We start from the raw sequence: 27,202 nt of genomic DNA on the forward strand, positions 1-27,202 counted from the left end.
CTCTACAAACAGCAAAATCTACCCTCTTCACTTTTGAGTCTATAAATGCCGGTAAAAAATCTACTCTAATAGTTCATTCGCTCGGACTCATGGACGTTGGAATTCCTTTCCTGTTTCCTGCTTTCCTGATTGTACTGACATGCAGAATCTTAAATATAATGTAAACAAACATCTCGTAGCTCAATTCCCGACAGTCCTCTGTTAGACATGATCGACAATAGTGTCCCTTTACGTTCCAACTGGGAATTTGTCTTGTTTCATGTGAAAAAGAGTAAAATATCCCCATGTTCTACGACTACGCTATTTTTATTATGTTTAGCACAAAAGACGGCGTAGTATTCCACACCCATTTGATAGCAAAATTCCTTCTCAGCACTGTATTTCTATTTTATTATGTATACATGTTCTGTGTAGTTAGTAATCACAAGGTTTAGCATTTGAAATCAGAGCCTTAGCGAAGGAAGAAAATTATATATATATATATATATATATATATATATATATATATATATATATATAATTCTTTTCTAAGCCGTGCGACTCCTTACTCAACTTTCTTCACTTCGTGTTTTCATAAATGACTAAACAAAACCTTTATATTTTTATTTAATGTATTAAAATTTTTTGTTATAAAATATTGTTTTTCCCAATTTTCACTTCCAAAACTGTTTGTTTTAGTTAGAACTTGTAACTGATGACTCTTCTATTCTTTCGATGTTTCATTTATCTTCGTTTTATCATTCAAGTCTGCATATACGTCTCTTTCTCCACTGACAATTACTTTAAATGATGGCGTGGTTCTTGGCTATAAAAAAGACACTTCAAGGTGGCTTCTACCAAAACTGTTACCACGCCAAATTTTCTTTTCAGTTTCCATTGAATAGGAATAGCAGTTGTTCTTTTATAATAGGGTACATTTTTATCATGTTTAAAACAAAATACTGCTATCCATCTGAATAACAGCAAAATCACTCCCCATTGCCGTAGAGGTCCCTTTATACCGCAAGATTATCTTCTCTAATATCTTCTTTCCTTGAGCCCTTTGTTTTTAATTTCCTCTCTGTTCGTTGTTTGTCTGATTATGCCACTGTACAGAAATTTAAAGGTAATATGAACAAATATCTTGCTATTCACTTCACACATAGTTGACGTTATAAATCCTGTCCCTATTATAATAGCTCCAACGCATCAGTGAAAATATATTTGAGGTGAATAAAAGTAATTAACTTGAAAAAACGTAAGAAAATAGAAATGAAAATGAAGAACAGATAAGAACGATAACTCTAATAGAACAAGAGTTATTTCCCTTAACTAATTCTTCCTTTAAGGTGAGTTTTAAAGAGTTTCTACATATTGTATTACGTATTCTTCAAAATCAATTTTAGTTAAGAATTTTATTCCTTAAAGTAACAACACTTCAAAGTTGGTTAGCAGGAATCGATGTATCAGTGAAAATAAACGGTGACGATGGTTTAGAGGTTGATGGCCGGAGTATTCCGTTCGAATCCAATTCGTTTCACAAAAAAATACTTTTACTTAGAATGTTAGCAAGCTTATTGTCGTCTTTTCCATAAGTACCCGATATCTAGAAAGAATGCTGACTAGAAAAATATCGAAGAAACCAATGCCAACAATAGAATCTTTGGATTCATACGATATGATGATGATCAGTGCAAATGCTATTTCAATTAAATTTATTTGGCAAAAGATAGCAATAAATAAACCATGTAAAGAGAGAGGTGGAAGCTATTTATGTTAACATAGTCTGGATGCTTGTCTGATGCAATTTTAAATCTTGCGATGATAGTCATCGTCATGACCTCTTCTAGCAGGTTGTTCCAATGAGTAGAAACAAGGTCAGATAATTCTGATTTTCTTCTGTTGAGCTGAAAGCGACAGTGGCACATCTTTTGTTGGTCGACGTTGTACGAAGAATATATAATGAAATGTACTTACCTCGTAGGCTTGTATGAAATTGCTTTTTTTTCAAATGTTTTCACGTGTGAAGTATTTTATTTCGGCTACCAGTTTATTGCGGGTCATCAGGAGAGAATGCAGATCGTTTCAGGACCTCCCTCTTGTTAGTTATTTCATTTTAAATTTATTTATCGGTTGTTTGTACATTTGTAACGTATTGCATTTCGGCCTTCAATAATGTCGGCTTATTAGTAGAGAATACGCACCGTTTCGAGGGTTTTCTCTAGACCGCTTTTTCGCATATCGCCATCCACACACTAATATATAAAACTAGCAGACTGCCAGGCGTTTTCTAGTTTTAAAATACTCTTAAATATTATATTTTAATTCAAGCAGATTCGTATTTCTTATTATAAAGACAATTCTCTAGTGATTATTATATTGTACCTGATATATCGTAGTGATTTCAAAAGTAAAAACATATAAAATTTGGGTGCCATCAGCTACAAGCGACACCAAAATATAAAGCTCTTCAGCCTTATCCACATAACCTACTAATTACTAATTCAAAATAAATTCTCCACAGTAAAATTTCTTTACATTTGTTATTGAAACCGATTTAACATCTATCACATTTAGAAACATCGGCAGCAATACGCAAATTCAGAATGAAGCCCTGGAAAATATTTTCTTAATTTTCTAAATGATGGAATGATTTTGCTGGATAAAATGTTTTTTTTGTTTTCAGTTTAATATTTTGTCACATTTATTTAAGAAAAGTTTCAAGAAAGAACAGTTTAAAACAAACATAAACGATCATAGTTTGCAAAAGAATTTGTTTGCGAAATTTATGAAAATGAATGCTAATTTTAGCATTGCAACCAATTTGGTAGCGGATATGTACGATGCAGGCGAAAAATATATTAAGATATTCATTTAAAAATTCTGTAGATTGCTACCGATTATGCAGCAGTTGAAACCGTTATTAGGTTAATTTAATCTAAATTGACCATAATTCCAAATTGCAGTATTATCTGAACTTTTAGACAATTTCTGTAAATGACTCCAAATTCAAATTTACAAAACACGAAATAAAAATAATCAAGCTAAAGTAACAAAACAAAACAAAATGAACATAAACTAAAGTAACAGATTCTTTCCAATGTGCACATTAAACAGCTATATTTGCCAACAAGTTTGACATTATTTCATTTTGTACACATTTTTATATTTGGTATATTTTGTATATATATATATATATATATATATATATATATATATATATATATATATATATATATATATACTATAGTCTGAACATATCCTATTAATCGCTAGTAAACCGAATAATGTAAAAAGATTAAAAAAATCAGTTGAACACCTGTACAGTAAGGATTTGCGTAATACATGTCCATCAGTTTGCTTTAAATCTTAGTAATTAATTGCATAGTGACTCGACGTTGTCCGGTAGCATGAACAACAAATTAAAAAGTTTAAAAATTGAACGTAACATCTTTTTTTACAACTTCTCTCTTTTTCTTTGTATGTTTGTCTCTCTGTCTGCTGTCTGTTTGTCTGTCTGGCTGCCCCCCTCTCTCTCTTTCTCTCTCTCTCACTCTCTCTCTCTCTCTGTACATATATATATATATATATATATTATTTGTATTTTATTATTTGTATATATATTAGGTTGATAAGAAATTTCTTGTGGGATTTTTATTTTGATTCCAAATTGTGTATTTTCAAATAAGTTTTTGTTATATTACCTTTACTTTATATATCATTTTAATGAGCGTTTTTTCGTTCTATCCAATCGTTTAAATTACAATCGTTTTAAAACAATTATGTCTTCTTTTCAGAACGTTGAATACAATGTGGAAAAAAGCAAATTCACACAATTTTCTTATTTCAATTCAAGTTAGGCCGAAAACTGCTGAAACAGCTTATGATATCGACAAAGCATTTGGCCCAGAAACTATTACTGAACGCATTGCACAAAGGTGGTTTAAGAAATTTCGCAGCAGCGATAAGAGTCTTGAAGCGTAGAGGTTGGCCATCGGATGTTGAAAACAACCAATCAAAAACCTTAGTCAAAACCAATCTACGCACAACTGTTCGAGAACTTACTTCTGAATTAGATGAAGCGTATACGATGATTGCAAACCACTTGAGAGAGATTGAAAAACAAAACAACTTGATAAATGGGTGCTCCACGAATTGAACGACATCCAAAAGAAACGCTGCTATGAAGTGTCTTCTTCCTATTTTTTTACGCAACAAGAAGGACCCATTTCTCGTCCAGGTTGTGACTTACTTGTTTAGTAGTCTGCGACCGGTTTCATTCATTATTATTTTTTTTAATTTAGGCAAAACTATTACGGCGGAGAAGTACTATCAACAAATGGATGAAATGCATCGGAAACTTCGACAACAACACCCAGCATTAGTCAACAGAAAAAAAGCAAAATTTTCCCCCCACGACCATTTCGCGATTGGACGTTGCTAAACCGACCCTGCAAAGTTGAACGAATTGATATACAAAACTCTGCCTCATCCGCCATACTCTCCAGATCCCTCATCTACCGACTAACATTTTTTCAAGCATCTCAACAACTTTTTGCGTGAAAAACGCCTTCAGCAACTTTATCGCCACCAGAACGCAAGATATTTATGTTAATGGCATAAATGCACTTATTTTGCGTTGGCAAAATGTGTTGATTCCAATGGCGTTTATTTCGATCAATAAATGTTTGTTTTTAGGCCGAGATATGTTTATCTGAATTAAAAAGTTAAAAACCACAAGAACTTTCTTGTCAACCTGATATATATATATATATATATATATATATATATATATATATATATATATATATATATATATATATATATATATATATAAAATGAAACGCCCGGTTTGTTCAAAAACTAAACTAGAAATTTACAAGCCCGTTTTGCATAATAGTTTATAAAAGTGATTGTATCTAATCTAACTGTGTTTTAAATACTAAAAAGTAAAAATACTACCATATTAAAATTTTTTTTTATTCGACATCGTTTCTTTTCGGTCGACCATTGTGAAATGATGAAGAATAACGATTCTGACTACACGTGCGTATAAAACAAACTCTTTTTTAAGAATCGTTAAAAGGGTAATACAGAAATTCAACCTAACAGTGGGTTTAAATATTAAAAAGTAAAAAATATTACCATATTAAAAAAACTTTTCCCGACACCGTCACTGTCCGTTCCGAATTCAGCCGAGCCGATTACCGGAAATACTTCCGGTTTTAATTTAATCTGCTTTCATATTTAGTGGCGGCCCTTACCGATAAGTATACCATTAATTAATACCTGTAATATTTTGAAAAAATGATGGTATCTAATTCAACTGTGTTTTTAAATATTAAAAAGTACAAAATATAACCATATTTAAAATCGTTTGTTTTCGATCGACAATTTTGAAATGACGAAAAATAATGATTCTGTCTACACGTGCGTATAAAACACACTTTTTTTTTTTTAAAACAATCGTTAAAAGAGTAAAACACAAATATTGTTAAATTTAAGAAATAAAGCATAACTAAAAATAAAATTATTTGGTATTTTTGCATTTAATGATCCAGACGTAACTCAGCGTTCGACTCGGATTTTTCCGGAACATGACGTCCACAGCTCGGATTAACCAATCACAATACGCTGGAGCAAGTCGTAAAATTAACGAAGTTGCTATTATTTATTGCAAAAATTGCTTAAAAGTTATTTGACAAACAATATGACATTTTCTACAAACATTTAATAAGAAATACAATTGAACGGTAGGTTTTTTTTTTTTTTGTGTTTTTATCTTTTTATGTTTCTACATTTAAAATTTTACTTCACTTTTTCACATAGCGTTGTTATTATTTAATCGGCAACGCTCGGCTTTATCCGGCTGTTGACGTCATGCGTCGGTGTGTGGATTTATTGAAACATTCCTTTGGAAAATAAATATTCAAAATAAAGTGTTGCTTATGCACTTATGTTACCGTGCTATTTTTTAAAATATTATTTTAACGTTAAATTCAAGTTTTACTATATCTTTTTGTTTATTAAATTGTTAGGTGAAAATACAGATAACCCGGTCAGTTTCTGATGTGTGGAAAATTTAGCTCCCGAGAAAAAGGGAACTCTGGATAGTAACACAAATAAAAATTGCCTCAGTCTCGGAGGATTTCTTCTCTACTGATCGAGGAAAACAAACGGTGGAGTGTAGTTCACCCTCTGTTTCTCTCCCCCTCCATCTCCCTCTCTTAATATCTCTCTCCATCCATCTCTCCCTCTCTCTCAATATATCTTTCTCTTCCCGCTATCTCTCTCCTCTTCTTTCCTCTGTCTCGCCCCCTCTCTGTTTCTAACTGTCTATCTCTTTCTCTATTTCGCTCTCACTTTCTCTTTTCTATTTATATATCTTCCTCTCTATCTGTCTATCTCTAATCCCTAAACCTATTGTAGTCTCCTAAATTATTTACAGTGAATAAGGCATTGTCAAAATATAGATAAATCCTATTTTAGTCACCTAATTTACTTACTTTGAGAATAGAAGTTATTTGGAAATTACTGCTATCTTGAACAGCACCAGAAGTAACTGGTAAAACCTTTCCAATTAAATTGATTTTAGTAGCCATTCGGTGACAAAATGACATAGCCTTAGCCCTTGCTGCATGCGGAATACCTGCAACTTTGCTACCAAGTAGAAGAACTACTTATTCTACTTTGAAACTACTATTAAACATTCAATTTTTCAAAAGATTTCATGTTCAACATTTCCCAAACATGGGGGAAAAATATTGCAGAAATGCAAACTTATTGTTTGGGATGAATGTACAATGGCACGCAAAAGATCACTTGAGGCTCTTGGTCGATCCTTGCAAGATTTGCATGGCAATGTCAGACTATTTGGGAATGCAGTAATACTACTTACAGGAGATTTCAGACAAATGTTACATGTAATTCCTTAATCAACACCAGCAGATCAAATAAATGCTTGCCTCAAACACTCTACTTTTCGGTGCCATGTGAAGACATTACACGTAACTCAAAATATGCATGCCCAGTTATAGACTGCCCGATCCACACAGAAATTTTACATCACTTGTGAGAAATTGGGTATGGAAAAGTGTCGGCTGATCCGAGTTAAGGGCGAAATTATTTGACTCTTAATTTCTGTAATTTTATTACATCAAGAGAAGAGTTGGTTAAAAAGGTTTTTCCAGATATTCAAATTAATTATACGAATTCCACTTGACTGAGTGAACGAGCTATTCTTGCAGCTCAATACAAATACGTCCATTAACTTACCGCTATTATTCAACGTAAAATCCCAAGTGAGGTAGTCACATACACATCCATCGGCATTGTTATGGAATCAGATAAAGTGGTTAATTATCCAACAGATAGATTTGCCAGGGATGCTACCGCATGCACTGCAATTGAAAATAGGCGTACAAAGTATCATGTTGTGAAATATAAACCAATCCAAGCTTTGCAATGGTACATGGGTTGCAGTAAAAAATAAACAATATCATAAAAACAACAATCTTAAAAGGACCTTTCACATGTGAATATATCTTCATTCCATGAATTCCTATAATTCCACCGGATACACCATTACACATTAGGAAATTGGACTTTCCAATTTTATTGTCCTTTGCAATAACAATCAACAAATCTAAGGTAACAATCTTTACAATTGTGTGGCTTACAGCTACACACTGACTGTTTTTTTCACATGGGCAATTTATGTTACGTGTTCAAGAGTCACCAAACCAGAAACTCTCTATATCAGCTCAGAAAATGGAACAAAAAAAACTGTGTACCCATACGAATTGGGAAATTTAACCTATAATAAACATGCATTTTCTCATTTAGAAACTTTTTCCATTGCGCCAATTTGAGTCACAACAACGCGTGGCAGGGTACAGCTATTATATATATATATATATATATATATATATATATATATATATATATATATATATATATATATATATATATATACGCACACATAAAATAATAAAAACGAATATTTTATTGAAAGTATGTTTTCAATATAGATTAAACATCTTTTTATGCTTACGTTTCTTTTATGTAAGCAAACAATAATTTTTATTCTATCATAAAAGCGTAAACAAAGAAAAAAACGAAAATCAACTTTGCTATAAGCGATTTCCTTTATTGTATAAAATCGTTCTTAGCTTCTATATATAATAAACGATGACATATTTCACCTCTACCTATCGAACGTATAGAAAACCAAAGAGGCTCTTTCTATGTAAATGTTTCACACATATGGTTCAAAGTTAATATTGCAGCGCCGTTTCGAGCTAAAATACGCACATTTCGCCTCCATACTAACAGATAGAATCGGGCCCTCTGGCCTCACTCTCTAAGCTACGTAACTCCACGCAGATGGTAGCAAATAATTCTTCTTCTTTAGATTTACTCCTTCCAGAAACCCCTAAATCACCTAAAAAATTTTTTTTCGTACTTAGCCTCATGACTCCGGGAACAGTCACATATATGGGAGCTCAGATTAGGAATATTATAAGTTTTCTTTTCTAGATATTTTCCTTACGAGACAGATCTTGGTAACAGAATTTTTTACAACTACTCGTCCTCCATACCGTCAAAGTGTTATTGCATTTGGTTTATTACTGTTTGTATTTTCGCTCTTATTCTTGTTGCTTCTATAATTACTAACAGTTTAATTTTCTGTCCTGTGCTAACTTGGATACCTACTTCTGCGTTCTTTATGACTATTCGGTAAATTAACCTAATAGATATCATGGCATTATTCTATTTCTTTTTATTATTATTGCTGTTAATCTTTACATTTACTGTTATTGCTATATACTTTTCATACACCCATACATTACCGTATAAAGTTTCGACCTTGACTAACTACTTTTAATGCTATTACTCTTATTACTATTATCATTATTATCATTATTGTAATTTGTGTTAAATCTAATATTACTACATCTACTACGTATTGTTTTTATCAGTATTCGGCAAATAAGAAGCATGCTACGCACAGCGAACCAAAGTCCATATTTTTGTTAATAATCGCTGACAACCATGTTTACGTGTTTCCATTGGTTTTGTGCCTTTACATATTTTAAGATAAAAAGGAAATGTTCACACACAAGTACTATACAGTTGATACTAATAACACATTTTCATGATATTAAAAACATTTACCGTTGTCTTATTTTTGTTTTTGTTTTGTTTGGCACAAATATAATACAGCATTGCTTAGCTTTGTACACAACTTTCACATATTTTTTAATGCGAATTTGATTAGGTGTTTAAAAAAAAGCTAAAGTTTTATTTCATTCAAAATGTGTTTCTGCGGAATACCGATAAGTAATTTTAACATTCGGTACTTTCGCCTAACAATTTAACAAAATCTTATCGTAACGTTATTATTATTATTACTCCTCCTCCTCCTCCTCCTCCTCTTCCTCCTCCTCCTCCTCCTACTACTACTGCTACTACTATATAACATTACATTCAATTAGAACATCAATTCGAAAAGTGGTATGGGACGTATTCATCAATAAAACAGTAACATTCTAAAAAACAACAGTGCCAGACTGTGACCGCCACTCTCATGAAGTGACACTAACCACCTTAAAAGAGCACTGACCACCATGGACGGTGTCCGACATTTAAAGACAAACGATTTGCCCGCCCCTTTCAAGAAGTGTGTATACACAGCCGATTTCATTTCAAAGCAGTTCAATAGGACACAACACTGGTCATGATTGATAGCTGCAGAAAAAGCCAGTGCCGGTCAGTAAACGAAAATAATCGCCTCAATTTTATTTGTGAGCATTCCAATGAAGGTCACGCCGGGAACCGACAGTGACAGTTTTAATGACATGCAAGCTCCACCAGTAAACACCAGTAAACGCCTCAAACAGCACTAACTTGCGGTGATCATCATTCCCGCCACAGGCATCTAGTGACAGCCAGTGGATGCCAGCGTATGCCAGTGCCCGACAGTTGAAGATAGACAATTTCAGTTAGGAACATTCATATGGAGGCCCACAGTGATCATGTCCGACAGTGAGTTCCAGTTGTAAAGGCAGCCAGTGCCCAAATCAGCACTAATAGCCAATAACCAACAAGGATGAGAATTATCGCCAGTGGCTTCTGCTAGCTACCACTACCAGACAATGCTCGACAAAGGAAGCCAGATTATTTCATTTGGGTCATTGTCGCCAGTACTGCTAATATCCAGAGCCGGAAGTGGCCCCCCAATAACAAAGGTAGTTTCATTTGTTTCCGGGTCCTTTACCGATTCTATTCTGGCTTTGTGTCATACTTGTACAGGAAACGTCCGCAACCAGGTCCTGCTAGTGGAAAATATTTCTTTGGCTCTTAATGTCTCATCTTCCATTCATTCTCTTCTACTCACACTTCATCTCTCAATTTCCCCATGAATCGGCCTTTGATAACCATAGAGCTGTCATCCTTAATTTGCGCAACATACATGGTAGTTTTAATATACTCAAATCAGAAAAGCCTTTAAGAAAAAGTATTACATTATAAAGAGAGGATACGATAATAAAACAGTAAATGTATGTGTATGTCTGTATGTAAATATGTAACATATAAACTCTTCAACTACTGGTCACATAACACTGAAATTGACAGGAAATAAAAATAGTAATCATTCGGGCTGTGACAACAGCATATTCCTTTCGTTGTTTTGACTCTTGAGTATATATCCGTTAGTATCTTATATGTTTTTATGTAGACGGATGTGGTTCTCGGTTGATTAAGTATGTCTAACTATTGTCGGATATACACCTGAGAGACAAAAGAATGAAAAGAACATTCTGTTGTCACAATCCTAGTAATCATCCACCAAAGATGGTTTAACGAATAACGCGTACAGATATATATTGGCCAGTTGAAATGCAAAATGTTCATTTCAAATTGTCGACATATTTTTACTTCTTTCTGCGCATGCCCAAATTCAATTCATTTCTTCAAGTCGATTAATATTTCTTATTTATCATCGGTAGGAGACGCAGCTAAATGTTTTTGTTTCGATTTTAGCTGATGCTACCCAAGTCATTTTATCTTTAAACCTTTGAAGGCACTAGTGTATATTAGGTACAATATTCAATAGAGAATTGGCTCTGTAGTAAAAAATACGATATATGCATGAAGTAATATATATTTAAGCGTATTTTACGCGTCGCCAAGGCTGGGCACCCCCGCTAGTTTTAGGAATCAAAATAATTTACAAAATTTGAGAATAAAATTTTAAGTAACAATTTTAAAATTAATCCTAAAATATTATCTATAGAAAGAAAAAACATAGTTTTTAACATTGGCAGAAAATTGTTTTGAGTCACCTCTCGAATAATGGATATATATTTTTAATTTGTTTGTACTATTTATTAAACTAAATATAATAATCATAACTATATATGCATACGCGCGTGCGTTAACAGGTACGGAGATATGGTTTATAAGGAGAATTTTAAGAGTTTCGTGGACAGAAAGTAAGGCAGATGAGGAAGTCGTACGTAAGATCACTTCTAAACAGCGTCCACGTCAAACAGTTGATATTCCTTGGACATATAGTGCAGACAAATGGGTCGGAAAATATTTGATGTTAGGAAAAACCGTCCACAAGAAAAGCAGGGGAAAAGAGAGAACAAATTTCACTGACCGTCTCAACAAGATCACGAAATGTACGACCATAAACCTCATTAGAAATAACGAGTGCAGGAGACCTTTGATTATCGATGGCTGCGGAAACAGACTTGATAAATGAAACGATTATTATTATTACGCACATTGTAATTTACAACAGCATTCGCTCATATAAACTTTACAATGACGATGTTTTTTAAAACCTGCCTTAGGTGATATACGAGGAGTAATGCCCCTGACCCACTTCCAGTTGTCTGATATAGTTGAAATTTTGCATGTGCACTGATTTATATCTCTACAGGTTATGTGGCAAATTGCAGCTCTTAACTAATTGTGGTTTCTGTTTTACAGGTGTTTGGACTGAGTCAGGTGTGAAATGGAGCCTGCTGGATGTCGAGCAGTGATCCGATTTTTGTATTTGAAAGGACGCACACCACAGGAGATTTTTGATGAAATGAAAGAAACTTATGGTGATAATGCCCCATCATATGACCTTGTAAAACGCTAGCATCGTGACTTCAAATATGGCCGGAAGTCTGTGTCCGTCAATTTGAGGCTGTCATTTTGAAAGATCGGCGCATTACTATTCGCCAAATAGCCCAAGATGTTAAGATTAGTACAGGGCCTGTGGATGCATAAGGTGTTTGCCAGATGGATTCCCAGGTTGCTCACACCATTCCAGAAACGAGAACGCACTTGGATTCACCACCTCCGCTGGAAAGGTCATGCTCACAGTCTTCTGGGACCAAGACGGAGTAGTGATGACAGATTTCTTGGCAAAGGATATCACAATTACAGGAGCCTATTATGCTTCACTTTGAGGAAATTAAGGGAAGCTATCAAAATCAATAGGCGGGGAAAAATCAGCAAAGGTACCCTCCTCCTGCAGAACAACGTTCCGGTCCACAACTCGCATGTCGCCAGATCAGAAGCACGGTCGTGTGGTTATCCTCCCTACTCTCCTGACCTTGCACCCTCTGACTTTCACCTCTTCCCAGCCATGAAGTTGTTTTTGAAAGGAAAGCGTTTCCAGATGATGCAGCCTTGATTTCTGAAGTCACGTCGTGGTTGGAGGACCAACCTGGGGTGTTCTACAAAAACGGTCTCCAGAGCTACATCAAACGATGGGAGAAATGCATAACTCTGAGTGGTTCCTATGTAGAGAAAGACTAATAACTGTGCCAAGTTTCGTTGCTCTACTACTATGGGAAGTGGGTCAAGGGCATTACTTATTGCACGCCGCTCGTAGAAGAAGAATATTTTGTAGGTTTAGTCGTTTTCTTATCAGTTTGCTGAGCTAAAACACAAAGACGGACAAATTACCGAGATGTTTTTGGCCCTTTCTCTTTCTTGTTTCTGGCTTGGAGCACCGGAGACAATGAAGAAAATGGATTGTTACTTTTAACATCTTTAAAACGCTTTATCCATTTTACCAAAATCACTTTGATTCAAGTTTCTACCCATACATGGCGATAAGTTCTTAAGATAGCTAAGAACTTAGAATCGGCTTTTACTCTTGGCCTGAAACAGAAGACTTACAAAAATCAGTTGCTAAGAAAAATGGAAAAATAGTTATCGCCCCCGGAAATACCTCACCCCAGACATAATCCTCTACGTGTATAACAGACAGATCCATACTAAGATAGATTACTGCTGTCATATCTGAGGATGTTTTACCCTGATCATATTTTATGCGTTAAGAAATTCTAAAATCGATTTAACCATCTAGTAGAGAATAATCTCTTTTTTAATCTGCAGCATCTTTCACGAAGAAGAGATGCTGCTATCTTCAACATTCTATATCATTATGTTCATGGTAGATTCTCGATTTCGTCCTAATTCATTCTCACGCTGTACAACATTCATAGCAAGATATCGTCTAGCTACAACCGCAGCAGAGAACTGTCATATTTTTTTTAAATATTAAAAGGAATTTTCCGCACTGATCATGCATTATTTCATAACTATTAACATAAAGAACGCAAATTAACTTTAAAAGAATCTTTATTTTACAAAATTATTTCATAACGAAATTAACGTCACCCAAATTATTTTCTATTTCTTCGTGTGTTCATTTTCTTCTTGTACGTCTAAGTAACGCTGAATACGCACAATTAGTATATTTCTGGTGATGTAGAGGAATTGGCGACTCGAAGTTTACAGCAACGATGGCAGATAAAAAAAATCGCATTACACTTGACAATTTTCTTTATAAAATAATAAATAAAATGTTTTTGTCGCATTGACGTTTCTGAATTTTTTTTAGATGAGGATTGATTATTCGTATTATTTGGATTCATCGGAATATTGTTCTCATCTTGAGTATTATTTTCACAACGTTTCAGTCGGTGTAACCTCCAACCCTCTTCATCTGTATCTTGTCGAACTCGGGAATGTTTCTGTCAAACTCGGGAATTTCGACGGAATTTAAAACAGTGCCATTTATTTACTTCACGAGGGTAGTCTGCTCTTGTTCCGTTAACCATGACTGGATAGAAATCCCAAGTAATTCGTAATTGTAGTTTTCGGTCGCCCATACTGAGGATTAAACCTTCAACGTTCAGGAGAATATCACTTTTTTACAATTGATTTTACCCGTCCTGTGGCGGTTATTATTCTAGTATAGGCGTCATGGCTCTTGTGAGCTCTGCGAGATTGTTTGACAGTGGACACACACACACACACACACACACACACACACACACACACACACACACACACACACACACACACACACACACATACACACACACATATATATATGTATGTATATTTCACCATATATATGTGTGTGTGTGTGTGTGTGTTAGGGGGACAATTACAATATTTTTAATTTCATTGCGCAGCCATGACATCACGACAATGGAATTATTCAAATTTCACCAAGGAATGCTCGTTTGTCTACGGTTGTTTTAGAACTTCAGGTATGCATTGTTCCACGATTACGAATGCGACATTAACAGAACTAAGGTGGGGAGAATGTAAAACGTAAAAAATGTAGAATTCATGTCTTTCTCTGTTTGTTCTATATTTAGGATTGCTTGGAGACTCCGTCTATCTTTTTATACGCCTTGTTTTAAAGATTACGATATATTTCATATATATGTACATGTTTATAAAATAAAAAAGGTAGATACGTATATAGATAACTATGCAGAAATAGACAAAGACTGCGGATCTAAAATCAGGATTAAATGTTGTCGCACTAATAAATATATTCTCAACTACCGTTAATGAATATATATCTCCTGAATAACACGTACAGATTATTTGCAAATTTTAGTAAATATAAATGTGCTTTCTGATTAAAATATTTGAATTATTGCACATGCTTCGAGTTTAGATGACTTTGTGTTTCTAATCTGTCCAGCCTCCATGTTTAGCTTTTCTGTAGAACTAGGAAGAAATATATAAGTAATAAGGCAGACGAAACCATTTCGACTGTGGAATATTGATAGTTATTTTACGAAGCAGGAAACTTTGACAAAGAACTTCTTGCAGTTTACTATCTACTATTTATTAATGACCTGAATGGTTTTAGAAGAAATGAGAACCAATTTGATACGCTAATGAATAAGACCAGATTATTAAGTAATGGTATATGATGGAATTTAGCATAACCAAATGTGATATTCTTGTGATAGAAAAACGGAAGCATGTCCATATCTTGAACTTCCAACAACAGATCTGATAAAGAATGTTAACAGCAAGAGAGTCTACAAATATTAGGGGATATTGGAAGCGGATAAGATGAAGATGGAAATGAAAAAAAAAAGCCAGGTCATAACTTAGCGCAACAGAAGATTAAGGGTTATCCTTAAATCGCACCTCTGCAGTCCGAATACAGTATATGGCTGATGCTTCCCAAATATTTTTCAGTTCTCCTGCTTCTTTACTGACTAAACGTTTGAGAGTTACGTTTTAGTTGAACTCACACGTTCATGTATCCAAGCACAAACATAGTCTACCCCCCTCCCACACACGGAGAAACACAAACACATTCTATCATGCATATGATGATTGCAACGTCTTGTCAGACGAGTGCCACTCCATCGAACACTTAAATTCCATGAGCCCAAATGCCTGAGGGAGTATCTATACAAAGATGTTACAGAGTCTTAGCTTTGTACGTCAGCTCTCTCTCTCTCTCCCTCTGTTCAAAATGTTGAGATCCAGCAACAAGCAAGAGCAAGATAGCCAGCAACAAATTAAACCGCAGACCAGCTTAATGCGGGTACTGGTCTCCCGCTTTATGTTTTTTTTGATCAGAGATTTGCTTCTCTTAGAAAGGTTGCCTTCACCACGGCTTACGGGAACCCTCTCCACCCCAACACATATATACATACACACAAATATACACGGTGCTAGTTAGCCGTTGACCCCGAAAAAGGGTTCATTCGCCCTTTGAAAGGTCTTGTTTTTAATCCTTCAGGGAGACTAGCCGCCCTCCTCACCAAACAAGTCTGGTGGGGGGACCAGTTTAGTCGTCGGTGACCCGACCATGAGGCAGGTAGTACTGGGTTACATGGTACCAGTAGCATATGACATGACCTGACACATCATGCATATACACGCACAAATACAATCCATCACACATACACATACAAACACACTCTATCTCACACATACACATACAGCGAGAAACGCAAACACTCTACCATATACGCTGGTATACTTGACTGGAATGTAGATGAATTAACGTATTTGGATGCAAAAACACGTAAAATGATTACTATTTATGGCAGTCTGCTACGAAAATAGATGTAGATCAATTGTATCTACTTGGAAAAGAAAGTGTTCGGAGTTCATTTGGCGTTAAAGATGTGGTAAATACAGAGAAAGAAATTCTCACTAAGTATATTTCTGAAACTAATGAAACTCTTCTTCATTAAGTGAAAAGGGAAAAGATACTAAGACTTGGGGTGAAAAATGTCAGAAGTTATAAGAGAGAAGGGGGAGATTATTTAGAAATAAATTACAAAGTGTATTCTTTAAGAATAACAAAATTATAGATAACGATAGCTGAAATTGATTGGTCAGGGGTGATTTTAAAATATATACTGAGACCACTTTAATGACAGGCCAGGGACAACCCACTTGCATTAAGTCGATTAAACACTACATCGACAAAACTGCAGAATAACCGATGTTGAGATTATATAATGAAAGAGAAGAAACATTAGCGCATATTACATCAGAATACCCTATGTAAGCTCAACATCAATATAAAAAAAAACCGGAGACTCGACAAAGTGGCTCATGTCCTACACTAGAATATATGCAAACTATGAATTAGACCACAATGAGCATAAACCAGAAGTGGAACGGGTAAACGACAATGCCAAACTTCTTTGGAACATGTGCATACAAACTGATAAGGTCCTTGAACTTTCCAAACTTAACATAACTTTTTCTAAAATAAAAAAAACAAAGAAACATTAACGTAGCCTTCCCTTTTCGATACCAGAGTGCAAGAAAAATGACATGAAAAAATATTAAGATCTAAATTAGACTATCTAAATGTAAAGAAATCAAGAGTATCCTCAGTGCAATTGGAGCACTTGGGACCAACACGAAGAGCCACCATAAATGGCTTAATCAGATTGACGAACCAATTTCATTTGCAATTTTGTAAAATGCTTGCCTGATAGGAAGGGCAACACTGTTAAGACGGGATAGGAATGCCGAGTCTCATCTGTATCCTCGGTAATCACTACCTTCCATAGTTATTGTTGTCTAATCACGTTTTTGATCAACTAATCCTCTGGTCTGTTTTGGGTAGGATTGAAACTGCTATCTTCAGACAACGTTCACCTGAAACCGTAGAGACTCAACGCCTTTATCCACTGCGCCAGGGGTCCTGAAAAAATAATATATAATACTGTTTGCAATTGTTATCGAAAAAGATGGAGAGTATTGAAAATCTAGGGAATGCCTGGTTTCATTGAGACTTTAGGAAACACCACTAATGATTACCTGCGTGAAAATTCCTAGTGAGTACATAATAATACAATTGAAATTAAGAGAAAAGCAAAAAATTAGTTTTAGAGATCTTGGAAATCAAAACACTCCTTTATCCTCTTATAATAAAAAGGAATATCTACTGAACTATTATACAAACGTCACTTTGTGTGTGTATGTGTGTTTGTAAGTGTGTGTGAGTTCCTTCCTCATAGATTCCGAAACGGCTGGGCTTATCTATTGCAAATTTCACACAAAGGTAATTTATATGTCTGACAGTGTTCTTAGATATATTTTGTACAGACATTCATCCGATAAGTATCTAAAATCGAAAAAATCTGACATTAAAAATAGTCTTTCTTCTCTTATAGAAACAAATGAATTGTTACAGTGGAATATTTTACGCCACACCGTGGTAACATTGGCCGGTGTAACGTAAAATATTCCACTGAAAAAATTATTCTTTTTATCTATAAGAGAAGAAAAACTATTTGTAAGATCTTGACGATCTTACAAATAGTTTTTCTTCTCTTATAGATAAAATCAGCTGACGTGATAATGTAAACAAGCACAGACGGAATTTGATGAACGACATTTTCATTATTTTAAAAGAAAATTGCGAATTGGTCCTTCGGGCAAATTATTTCTCATAGTATAATATTCAATAGAGGATTAATTCTATAATAATGCATACGCAAGTTGCATTAATTAAAACATCATGCTTAAACGTATTGTACGACCAGGCAACACCGGGCGTCCAGTTAGTAATTTCATAAAAGTATCTTTGAAAGAAATGTGGGTTGGAATTCTGAAAAGATTTTATCTCCTTCAGCCATGCATTTTAATTGGGTAGAAATAAGGATCCAAGTGACGGTGGTAAAACGAATTTAGCTTGGTGTTAGAGGTGTTAAAAGCAAGACGACATTTCCCTCATGGCATAAAGTGCTACAAGTCGGAAATAAAAAAGAGGAAAGACCAAAAACATCTTCATAACTTGTTGGTCTGTGATTTTTACTATAAAAAAAAACCCTACTAAACCTGAAGTTTCTGAATATTTGAGATGAGGATTGGTTATTGGTATTATTTCGATTCATCGGTGTACTGTTCTCGTCTTAATTTTCATAAGGTTTCGGTCGATGTAACCTCCGACCCTCTTCAGGTGTATCTTGAAGAACTCGAGGATATTTCTGTCGAACTGGGGAATTTAAATAGAATTTTGAACGGAACGCTTTATTTCACAGAGCCAGCATGCTCTTGTTCCGTCAGCCATGGCTGGATAAAGGTCTTAAGTAAATCGCAATTGTATTTTTTTTACTACCAAACCTACAAAATATTCTGCCGTATCATCTAAGACAGGTTTTAAAAAAAATTGTTGTAAAGTTTATATGAACGAAGGTCGCTGCAAATTACAACGTGAGTAATAATAACGATGTCCTTTTTCATTTATAAAGTCTGTTTCCGCAGACATCGATGGTCAGACTCTTCTGCACTCGGTCCTTCTAATGAGGTCTAGGGCTGAACATCTTGTTGAGACTTGTGAATTTTGTTCTCTGTTTGTCTCTGCTTCCCTTGTCGACGATTTTTCCTTATATGAAATATAAGTCTGACAAGTCAGAAAAGAGGAGAACAACAGTGCATACTTGATAACTAGAGCGAAACTCAGTTAGCATAGGGTTTCCCAAACTTCAAAACGCCATGGAACCCCTGAGCAGGGCAAAGGTTTTTCACGGAGCACTAACAAGACAATTTCCAAAATAAATATGAAAAAAAATTAATTTTAAATTTTAACTTATACGTGTTCATTAGTTGTTCATTAGTTGTTCATTAGTTGTTCATGTTCGTGAATTTACTATATTTATGTGTTTACAAACATTTTTTGTTTCTGATTAATCAAAAATTATTGCATTTTTTGTTCATTTATTTTTTATTTATTTAATTTTACATGAACAATCCTCAAACTCTTTACACTTGTAGTCTAAAGCCATTTAATTTTTTTCAAACAAAGCATTTGGTTCTCTTTGAAAAATAGCCCTCGGAGCCCATCAGCTTTATTCACGGAGCCTCTGGCTCCGTGGAACTCATTTTGAGAAACCCTGAATTAGTAGAACTGACGCAAATCGATGTATGAAAGTATCACATAATGCAGCAGGTCTGATAAGAAGGGAGTCTTACAAAGACACAGACTGAACGCAAAGAGTCAGACTTTAGGGAATGTTCGGGGTTTATGTATGTGAGAAAGATATTCGTGTTCCTTTTTTTAGTCCGTTACGCTTTGAAAGAAGGCCAAATACAATTTTTGAAGTTTAAACTGGTCATAAAAAGGCAAAATCCACAAAATATAGCTTAAAAAAGCCTAATCTGACCTCCCTTTCATTTAACCTATTTTTAAAATATCATTGTAATAATATATGATCATTACTCTAATGGTGTGAGGAAAAAACGTAGTAATCTGGACGTACAGCGGTTCCTCAATGAAAGAACATGTCAGCAAAGTATGACGCATAAAGGGCCATTTGAAAGACACGGAAAAAAGAAAGACCATTGTTTGCCAAGAGGTGTTGGACTGAACGAGTAAATTAAAGATTGTTTCTTACAATCTGATTTTAATATTTGTATTAAACTATTTCATTGGGATTAGTTCTATATTTAAAATACAATGGATACTATTTTTATAGAAACGTTAATACAAAGAATCCCTATGCTTCATTTTACTTAAGTCAAAGTTATCAGAAACCTAACACTTGATCTCTATATGAGACACATAGATATTCGAATATTCCAGTAAAGTTCCCACTTACCTCTTCAACACTGAGTAAATAACTTAGGGACATAATTTTCCCTTTCCCAATTGGCCATTTAAATATTTTATAGTATATCTTTCATGTAGTGTTTTGGTCTTACTGAATTCCAGGACAATAATTCCTTTTGTCTGGTGGAGGAGCCAGATTTGTGTGATTACTTGGGGTAACAGCAATTGATAAAGATGCATCATTCTTCATAAAAACAGTGTGGGGTTAGCCATACCGAGGAGATCTTATTTGGTTCTGCGAATACAGTGTAGCTTTTAATATTTGGTAAGTGTTTACTTCTAGGGAAATAATTGATAATGGTATGTAATCCAAGATCTGATAAGAAAAATTCCCAGCACTTCCACAGCATCCGTACTACATTTTAAATTCCGACGTGTTCTCTTTTCGGTGCCAAACACTCGATCTTCTTTTCTCGAATTCGTCATTCTTATCGTATCAATTCATTCATATGCAAATTTATGCATTTCATATCCATGATGCTTAAAGATCATTTCGCATACAAACCCGTGCCCAGATGGACACTTACATATCTAGGGCTTCTTACAACACCAGGAACAGCTGTCTCTCAATACACAATACCTGACACAACTGACTCTCAATACACGACATCAGACACAGCTCATTATCAATAATCATTATCATAGTATAATTATCAATACATATCAGAATTCTTTGTAATTCTGATATGTATTGCTAATGATACTAATCAAACATGAAACTAAATCGGCGTTTCCTATTAGCCACTTTTACCATGAAGGTTCCATAGCTGAATAAAGAAATAGTACAACATCAGCTTCTCAAGTGGAGATAATTACAACGGATAGGAGTAGACGTGACAGCAGAGGAGATTTCGAATTGAAAATACACCAAGGAAAGTACCATGAAGCAAAGAAATTAGAAGATATTATAAAAGATATATACACTTGGTTGAAAATCAGGAATAATCGTGTTGAGACACGGATTCTTGTTAGAACATTGAAGGTAACCGACGTGAATCTTAGCCACTATCAGATGAGTGGCCATTTGGGAATACTGTACATCATACTTCATCTTTAAATGACCTTGATATACATGCGGCTGGGGACTGCTTCTAAATTTGATATTCCATGTAAACTTAATCCTACAGATGAAAGCCAGTATAGACCGCCTTGGTGTAATACCGCACAAGGTATTACAGGTTCGGTGGTTGAAAGCAAAATGGATACGAACACAAATCTGTAAATCAAAAGTTTAATTAGGGTTCCTGAAAAGATAAGAAATTAGCATAAATTAACGGATGCCGACAGAGAAACCTCGATATCTTTTGTCAATAACTGAATGAAGCCAAGTGTTAAGCTTCTCTATTATTTCAGCTGTTTGGGAGCCAGAAAAATTGGGGAAGTGTAACGTAGTTACGGGCTCCGTCATTTATATACGTACGCATATTGACGATTCACGTGCCGAGTTAAAGTCACATCAGCATTTAAGCCATGAACGTGATGTCGCAGGATGAAATGTATATATTAGGAACCAGGATCGAAGGAAAAAGAGGAGGAAAAAGAAAAAAAAAACGCATGGCGAGTTGGAAGATACGGTTGACAAGCAGGCGATGTCTCGTACAACCCCCTAGAGAACAAGTCGACCAACCATGGGTCTTAGAGAAGAATCATTACAACTTAACAGCGGATTGTAGCTTAAAAAATAACAGAAAAACTAGACTTCTATCTGACGAGGAAGGGGAAGAAAGAACAAACCTATTAGCTGTGTTGTAAATACGTGTCGGCGCTTGCGTGTGAAACCGGGCGAAATAAACAACTATTTTTTCTTTTACCTGAAAAAGTTCGCATCACATGTTTCTTTTCTTTGTCAGTCTCTACATACAAAGTTTTGGTCCATTTTAAAAGAACAAAGTTACAGAAGTAAGAATAAACGATTAAATGAAACAGAATCAAGGCGAAGTTCACAATTTTCCTTTTTTTCTAAGGAATTTTTCCATATGCCAGACTCAGTAAATTACGATAAAAGATGAAACAAATGTACAAAGCGCGAGATATAAAGAAGAGAAACGGAAGAAAGATTAATCAGGAAAATTTAATTAATCAAGAAAAAGAATATTTATAAAAGTTTCCTCATAAAAAGCATTCACAGTATATTTTTAATTTAGCGTGTTAGTACGTACAAATGGTTGAACATCTCGCATTGAATAATTTTGATATTTTTGTGGACAATTCTGATAGCCGCATGGATTATTTTTCATTTATAATTAATTAATATCAATGTAACTGATTATTAAAATATTTTCAATCACATTTTGTGTTTATAGGTTTTATCAAGCATATTGAATACTTTGCCAACTGTATTACTGTAATCTTACAATTATTGCTCCCGTTTAAAGAGCTACCGACACTACCCAAATAAAACTAAGGATGCCTTCAAAGCTGTACTAACCCACCCTGCTTGCGTTTCTTGTCCTATACTCTCTAAAGTTTACGAAATGGTAAAGAAAGAAAATGCCAAGTTATTTAGAGATTTAGAAATGGTTCCATTATCTTCACTAGTTCATTTTACAAAAGAATACATTTTTAGAGTTTACGTAATTTCTCTAAACTTTTCTTCTATAGAGCACATACAAACACACACGCAGACATTGAGTTTTATGAAATTATAAATTCTGATTTAAAATCTTTTTTTTTATCTTATGAACAAAATACAGATTAAATAAATCGAAAATTATACTAAATAAACTTTCTAGTTACCTAAAACCCTTTAAAAAGTGAGCTCTGGGCATTTGAACCCATGCGAAACTTTATATTTGGGTTTTAGCTGGGGAAAATCAATGCAAAAGTATGAAAATTAAAAAACAAAAAAGATTTTGCCAGGTGAAGTCGAATAACGGCATTACGAATATGCATGCGTAACGTAATATCTATTTGTTCATGTTTTAATTTTTAGTCTTGTAGCAAACATGTCTTCATACCTTAGGCATTAATGTGAAAGGAAAAAGTAAATCGTAAGCTAAACGTTTTGGTTTCGATTCTCGATGGTGGCGCACGAGACATTTTTCTTTTAAGTTTTTAAATCATTACTAGGTTGGTTGGTTGGTTGGTTGGTTGTTTTTGTCTTACGGCATATCAACCCTTTTCGGGTTATGTAATGCCGAATCCAAAGATTTTGAAAAACAATATTTTAATAGAATATATTTATTGTTTTCAAGTCAGTTTCTATTTAACCCATAGTTGGGACCCTAACAGGTACAACCACTCCGGGTCAGAGTGGATCTGGGAGCAATGGTAATTAAAGGGTGGCTCCAGACTCGCCAAAGCCCGCAAGCTGGGGCCTCACCACTGGATATAGTTTAAGGTCATATCCAGGACCTAAATCATTACTATATATTAGGTCTAATATAAAAAATAAATACGAAATCTGTATTAATCAAAATATCATATTTAAGCGTATTTTTTGACCGGGCAATGCTGGGAGGCCTGCTAGTAATAATACACATGTAAGAATGTATCTGGCATTTCGTTTATTTTTCGAAACGGTTGGATCTATTGCGTGTAGCTTGAGATTCAATCATTCGAAAAGTGTCGCTAAAACTATATAGGTTATTATGCTTACACAGAAGGTAATGCTTTTGGGGGTAGGATTTCCCACATTAAAAACACTTGCGAACGGAAGTAAATACGGATAATTTATTTATTTTAAGACGACGCTTTCGTCCATCTTTCTTTTGTATTTTCTATTTTAATCTGATCATGTGCTTCTTTTGGGAGTTGGATTTTTTATATTAGAAAACGAACTCTACTTCTAGTGTTGCCATTGTGGTGAGTAAGATAGATAGGGACAACATCGCTTTCATAAGAAGTAAAAACATTTAGTCTTTGTAACCAGAAGCCCGTATATTCGTGAAAGAGTGCCGTAATGGTCAAATGGTCAAATTTTTCCACAGCTCCGTGTTTTAGAGGGCGGATTTTCCCCACATTAAAAAATACCTTAAATTCTCTTGCAGAAGCTAGTAAATAGCGATAATATCAGGCATTACCTTCTTCTTTTTCAGAGTCGTGGCGGATTTATTGCCTGCCACCAAAAGAACTCTCATTTGTGAGGAAATGCCTACAGGTATATAGAAGTCTTCCCATATAGTGCCGCTTTTTGAGGTTTACCACATTAAAATCTGACTTAGTTCAAATAAATAAGGATAATTCCTTTTATTTTAACTCCTTTTTTCTCTTTGTCTCTCTCACACCATTTGTGTTGCGCGTCCACTATCATTGGTTTTTTTTCCGTATAGTTAATCATAAACTCACTCTTCATTCGACGTCTAACCTCTTTCTTTTTATTATTATAAGCACAATGAAAATATCAGAGAAACCAAGAAACCCGCAAGAAGGGAAAAAGAAAAAGCGCCACTGAGTGCAATTTGACTTATACTCAACGTTCTTCTATTTCCAACAAATACATAGTTGATTGTAAAGTATCATTATTATTGTTAGTCATGACGTATTATTGTGGAGTACTTTCATGAAAATAGGAAATATTATATTTGTTAAATCTTCTATTTAAAAGTGTGTCCTTAAAAGCCAGCATCTTAATATATCTCAGAATTCTTGAAAAGAACTCAATTTTTTATTGCATTTGCACCCTAAACAAAGCCCATTGCCACTATGGAGAGGACTACTACTAGGGACAATGTAAGGGGTACAATGTAAGAAGGTGTGCAGCAAGATGTCTGTTTGCATTACACTTGAACTTCTGCATGTCAGTAAAGTCAGGGAAGCAGGAACCCGAAAGGGAATTCCAAAGTCTAGCAGTCCCAGTGAATAAACTATTAGTTTAAAAGGCTTTCTTAGATCTAGGGATTTCTACTGTGTAGGGGTGGTGTTTTTCTGCTGCTTCATGAAAGGGCTGTCCCTTTCTCATGTAAGTAAGAAGACATACTAGATAAGTAAAAATGATATTAGGATAAGACTAGAATCGAACCCTGTAGGAAAGTGTTATAAATAATAATGGAAAATGGAATGTTAGAAATTAAGTCCGTTGTTGATTCTATTAGAAATAGTTAAATATTGTTTATGTCGGAAAAAGAGTCGATTGTTCATTCTTTTAAAAATCTGGATATTAAATATGTCAGTTAAATGAACGCATAATGCGAGTTAAAAATATATTGTTTAAAAATAGGTTAAAATTAGAATTGAGGATTCTTTTGTTGGCCAAAAGTGTGTTTGGACAAACATATGTAAAGCCACGTGAAAATTAGTCACGTTTGAAAACCACACTTCTGACGTCATAAACAAAGGCGATTTCTCAATATAAGAATCTAAGGGTTCCAAGTTGGAAGTCAGTTGATGATGAGTTGAGGAGAAGTGAGTTGAAGTCAAGAGTTGACGAGAGAGTCAGTTAGAGAGGAGAGCCCCTTAGAAGCGAAGGGAGAAGATTAGACCATGTAGATCCAAGTTTAAATTCCTAACATCTCCGATCGGTCGATTGAAGAATAACAAAAAACAACTATGTTTGTAACTGTTGTCTAGTGTCATCATTACTCACCACCAAAAAGGTAAATATGTTTTATCATCATCTTATAACGAACATTGAGTAACCCTTCCAAGTATTATGTGTCCTTCCCTCCATCATAAGTGAAGTATCTCCCCCCTCTATATGTGTTAACAAGAATTATCCCAGTCTGATATAAATGTCTGCCTCATCATCGTCATCTGTTCTGAGTCCTCCTTAATGTGTTCCCCAGTATGAGTGTATTTCTGTATAGGAGGCAAAGGTGCCTGTAGTTCCTCAGGGCATCCACCATTAGAATACTTGTAAAACAAGCAGAGGGATGCAATATTTCGTCGATGGGACAGATGAAAGATATTTCAATTTTCATATTGAGGTCGTTCGCAATTACAACACCCCGACAAGTGTTTGATCCAGTTAGTACTGACCATGCTCAAACTTGTTTTAAAACACCAGCAACTTTATGTGGGAGAGGTCTCTGATTACTCCAGCACTGTTTCTCGTTGTCTGCGACTTCCGTCTTGCCAGTAGACTCAAGCAGTGCCAGCTAAGATGTTCAACAAAAACTCATTCACATGGATTATCCATTTTCTCATGAGACTGAACGGATGCCGTTCACGGCTCTTAAAATATTTAAGTGAAATTGTAATTTTCGAAAAGTTTCTTGATTATTCTGCAATTCTTAAGATTTATGTTTTATGTAAAACGAGATTTTTTTTAATTTTTAAAGACGGGTTTGCCTTATTTTTAGAACGCTTTTTAAAAGCATCAAAATATATGATAGATCTAGAGTGAAACATTTCCGGTAAAATACTGATTGCAAACAGGTTATTGGTTTAATTTGGGAAGGTATGAACCCACGATTTCCCCTCAGTTGTAAATAAAAAGTGGTTAACGACACGGACTAAAACCTGGGTTTGCCAATTTCGAATCCAGTTCGTTCCACATAAACACTTTATCACCCCCCCTTTGACTTTGTGACAAACATCTTAGATAAGATTGATGCAAATAAAATAATTAAAAAAGTGACTTGTGTTCAACTAGTTGGATACAAAAAATCGTTGAAAGGGATAAAGAAAGAGAGAGAGAGACACACACATTCACAGTATGGTATATATGAATAGATATGTATACTTTTATATATATAGAACGTGCTTAGATAGATAGGACAACACTAACGTACTTGGGCTGATAAAGAGAGAAAGAGAGAGAAGTAAAGAGAGAGAGAGAGAGAGAGAGAGAGAGAGAGAGAGAGAGAGAGAGAGAGAGAGAGGCGCTTGTAGAGGAAGACGATTCGGCGCCATGTAAAAAAA

Source organism: Euprymna scolopes, chromosome 13 (genome assembly GCF_053919585.1).
Source record: "Euprymna scolopes isolate OS-2025 chromosome 13, ASM5391958v1, whole genome shotgun sequence".
Lineage (NCBI taxonomy): Eukaryota > Metazoa > Mollusca > Cephalopoda > Sepiida > Sepiolidae > Euprymna > Euprymna scolopes.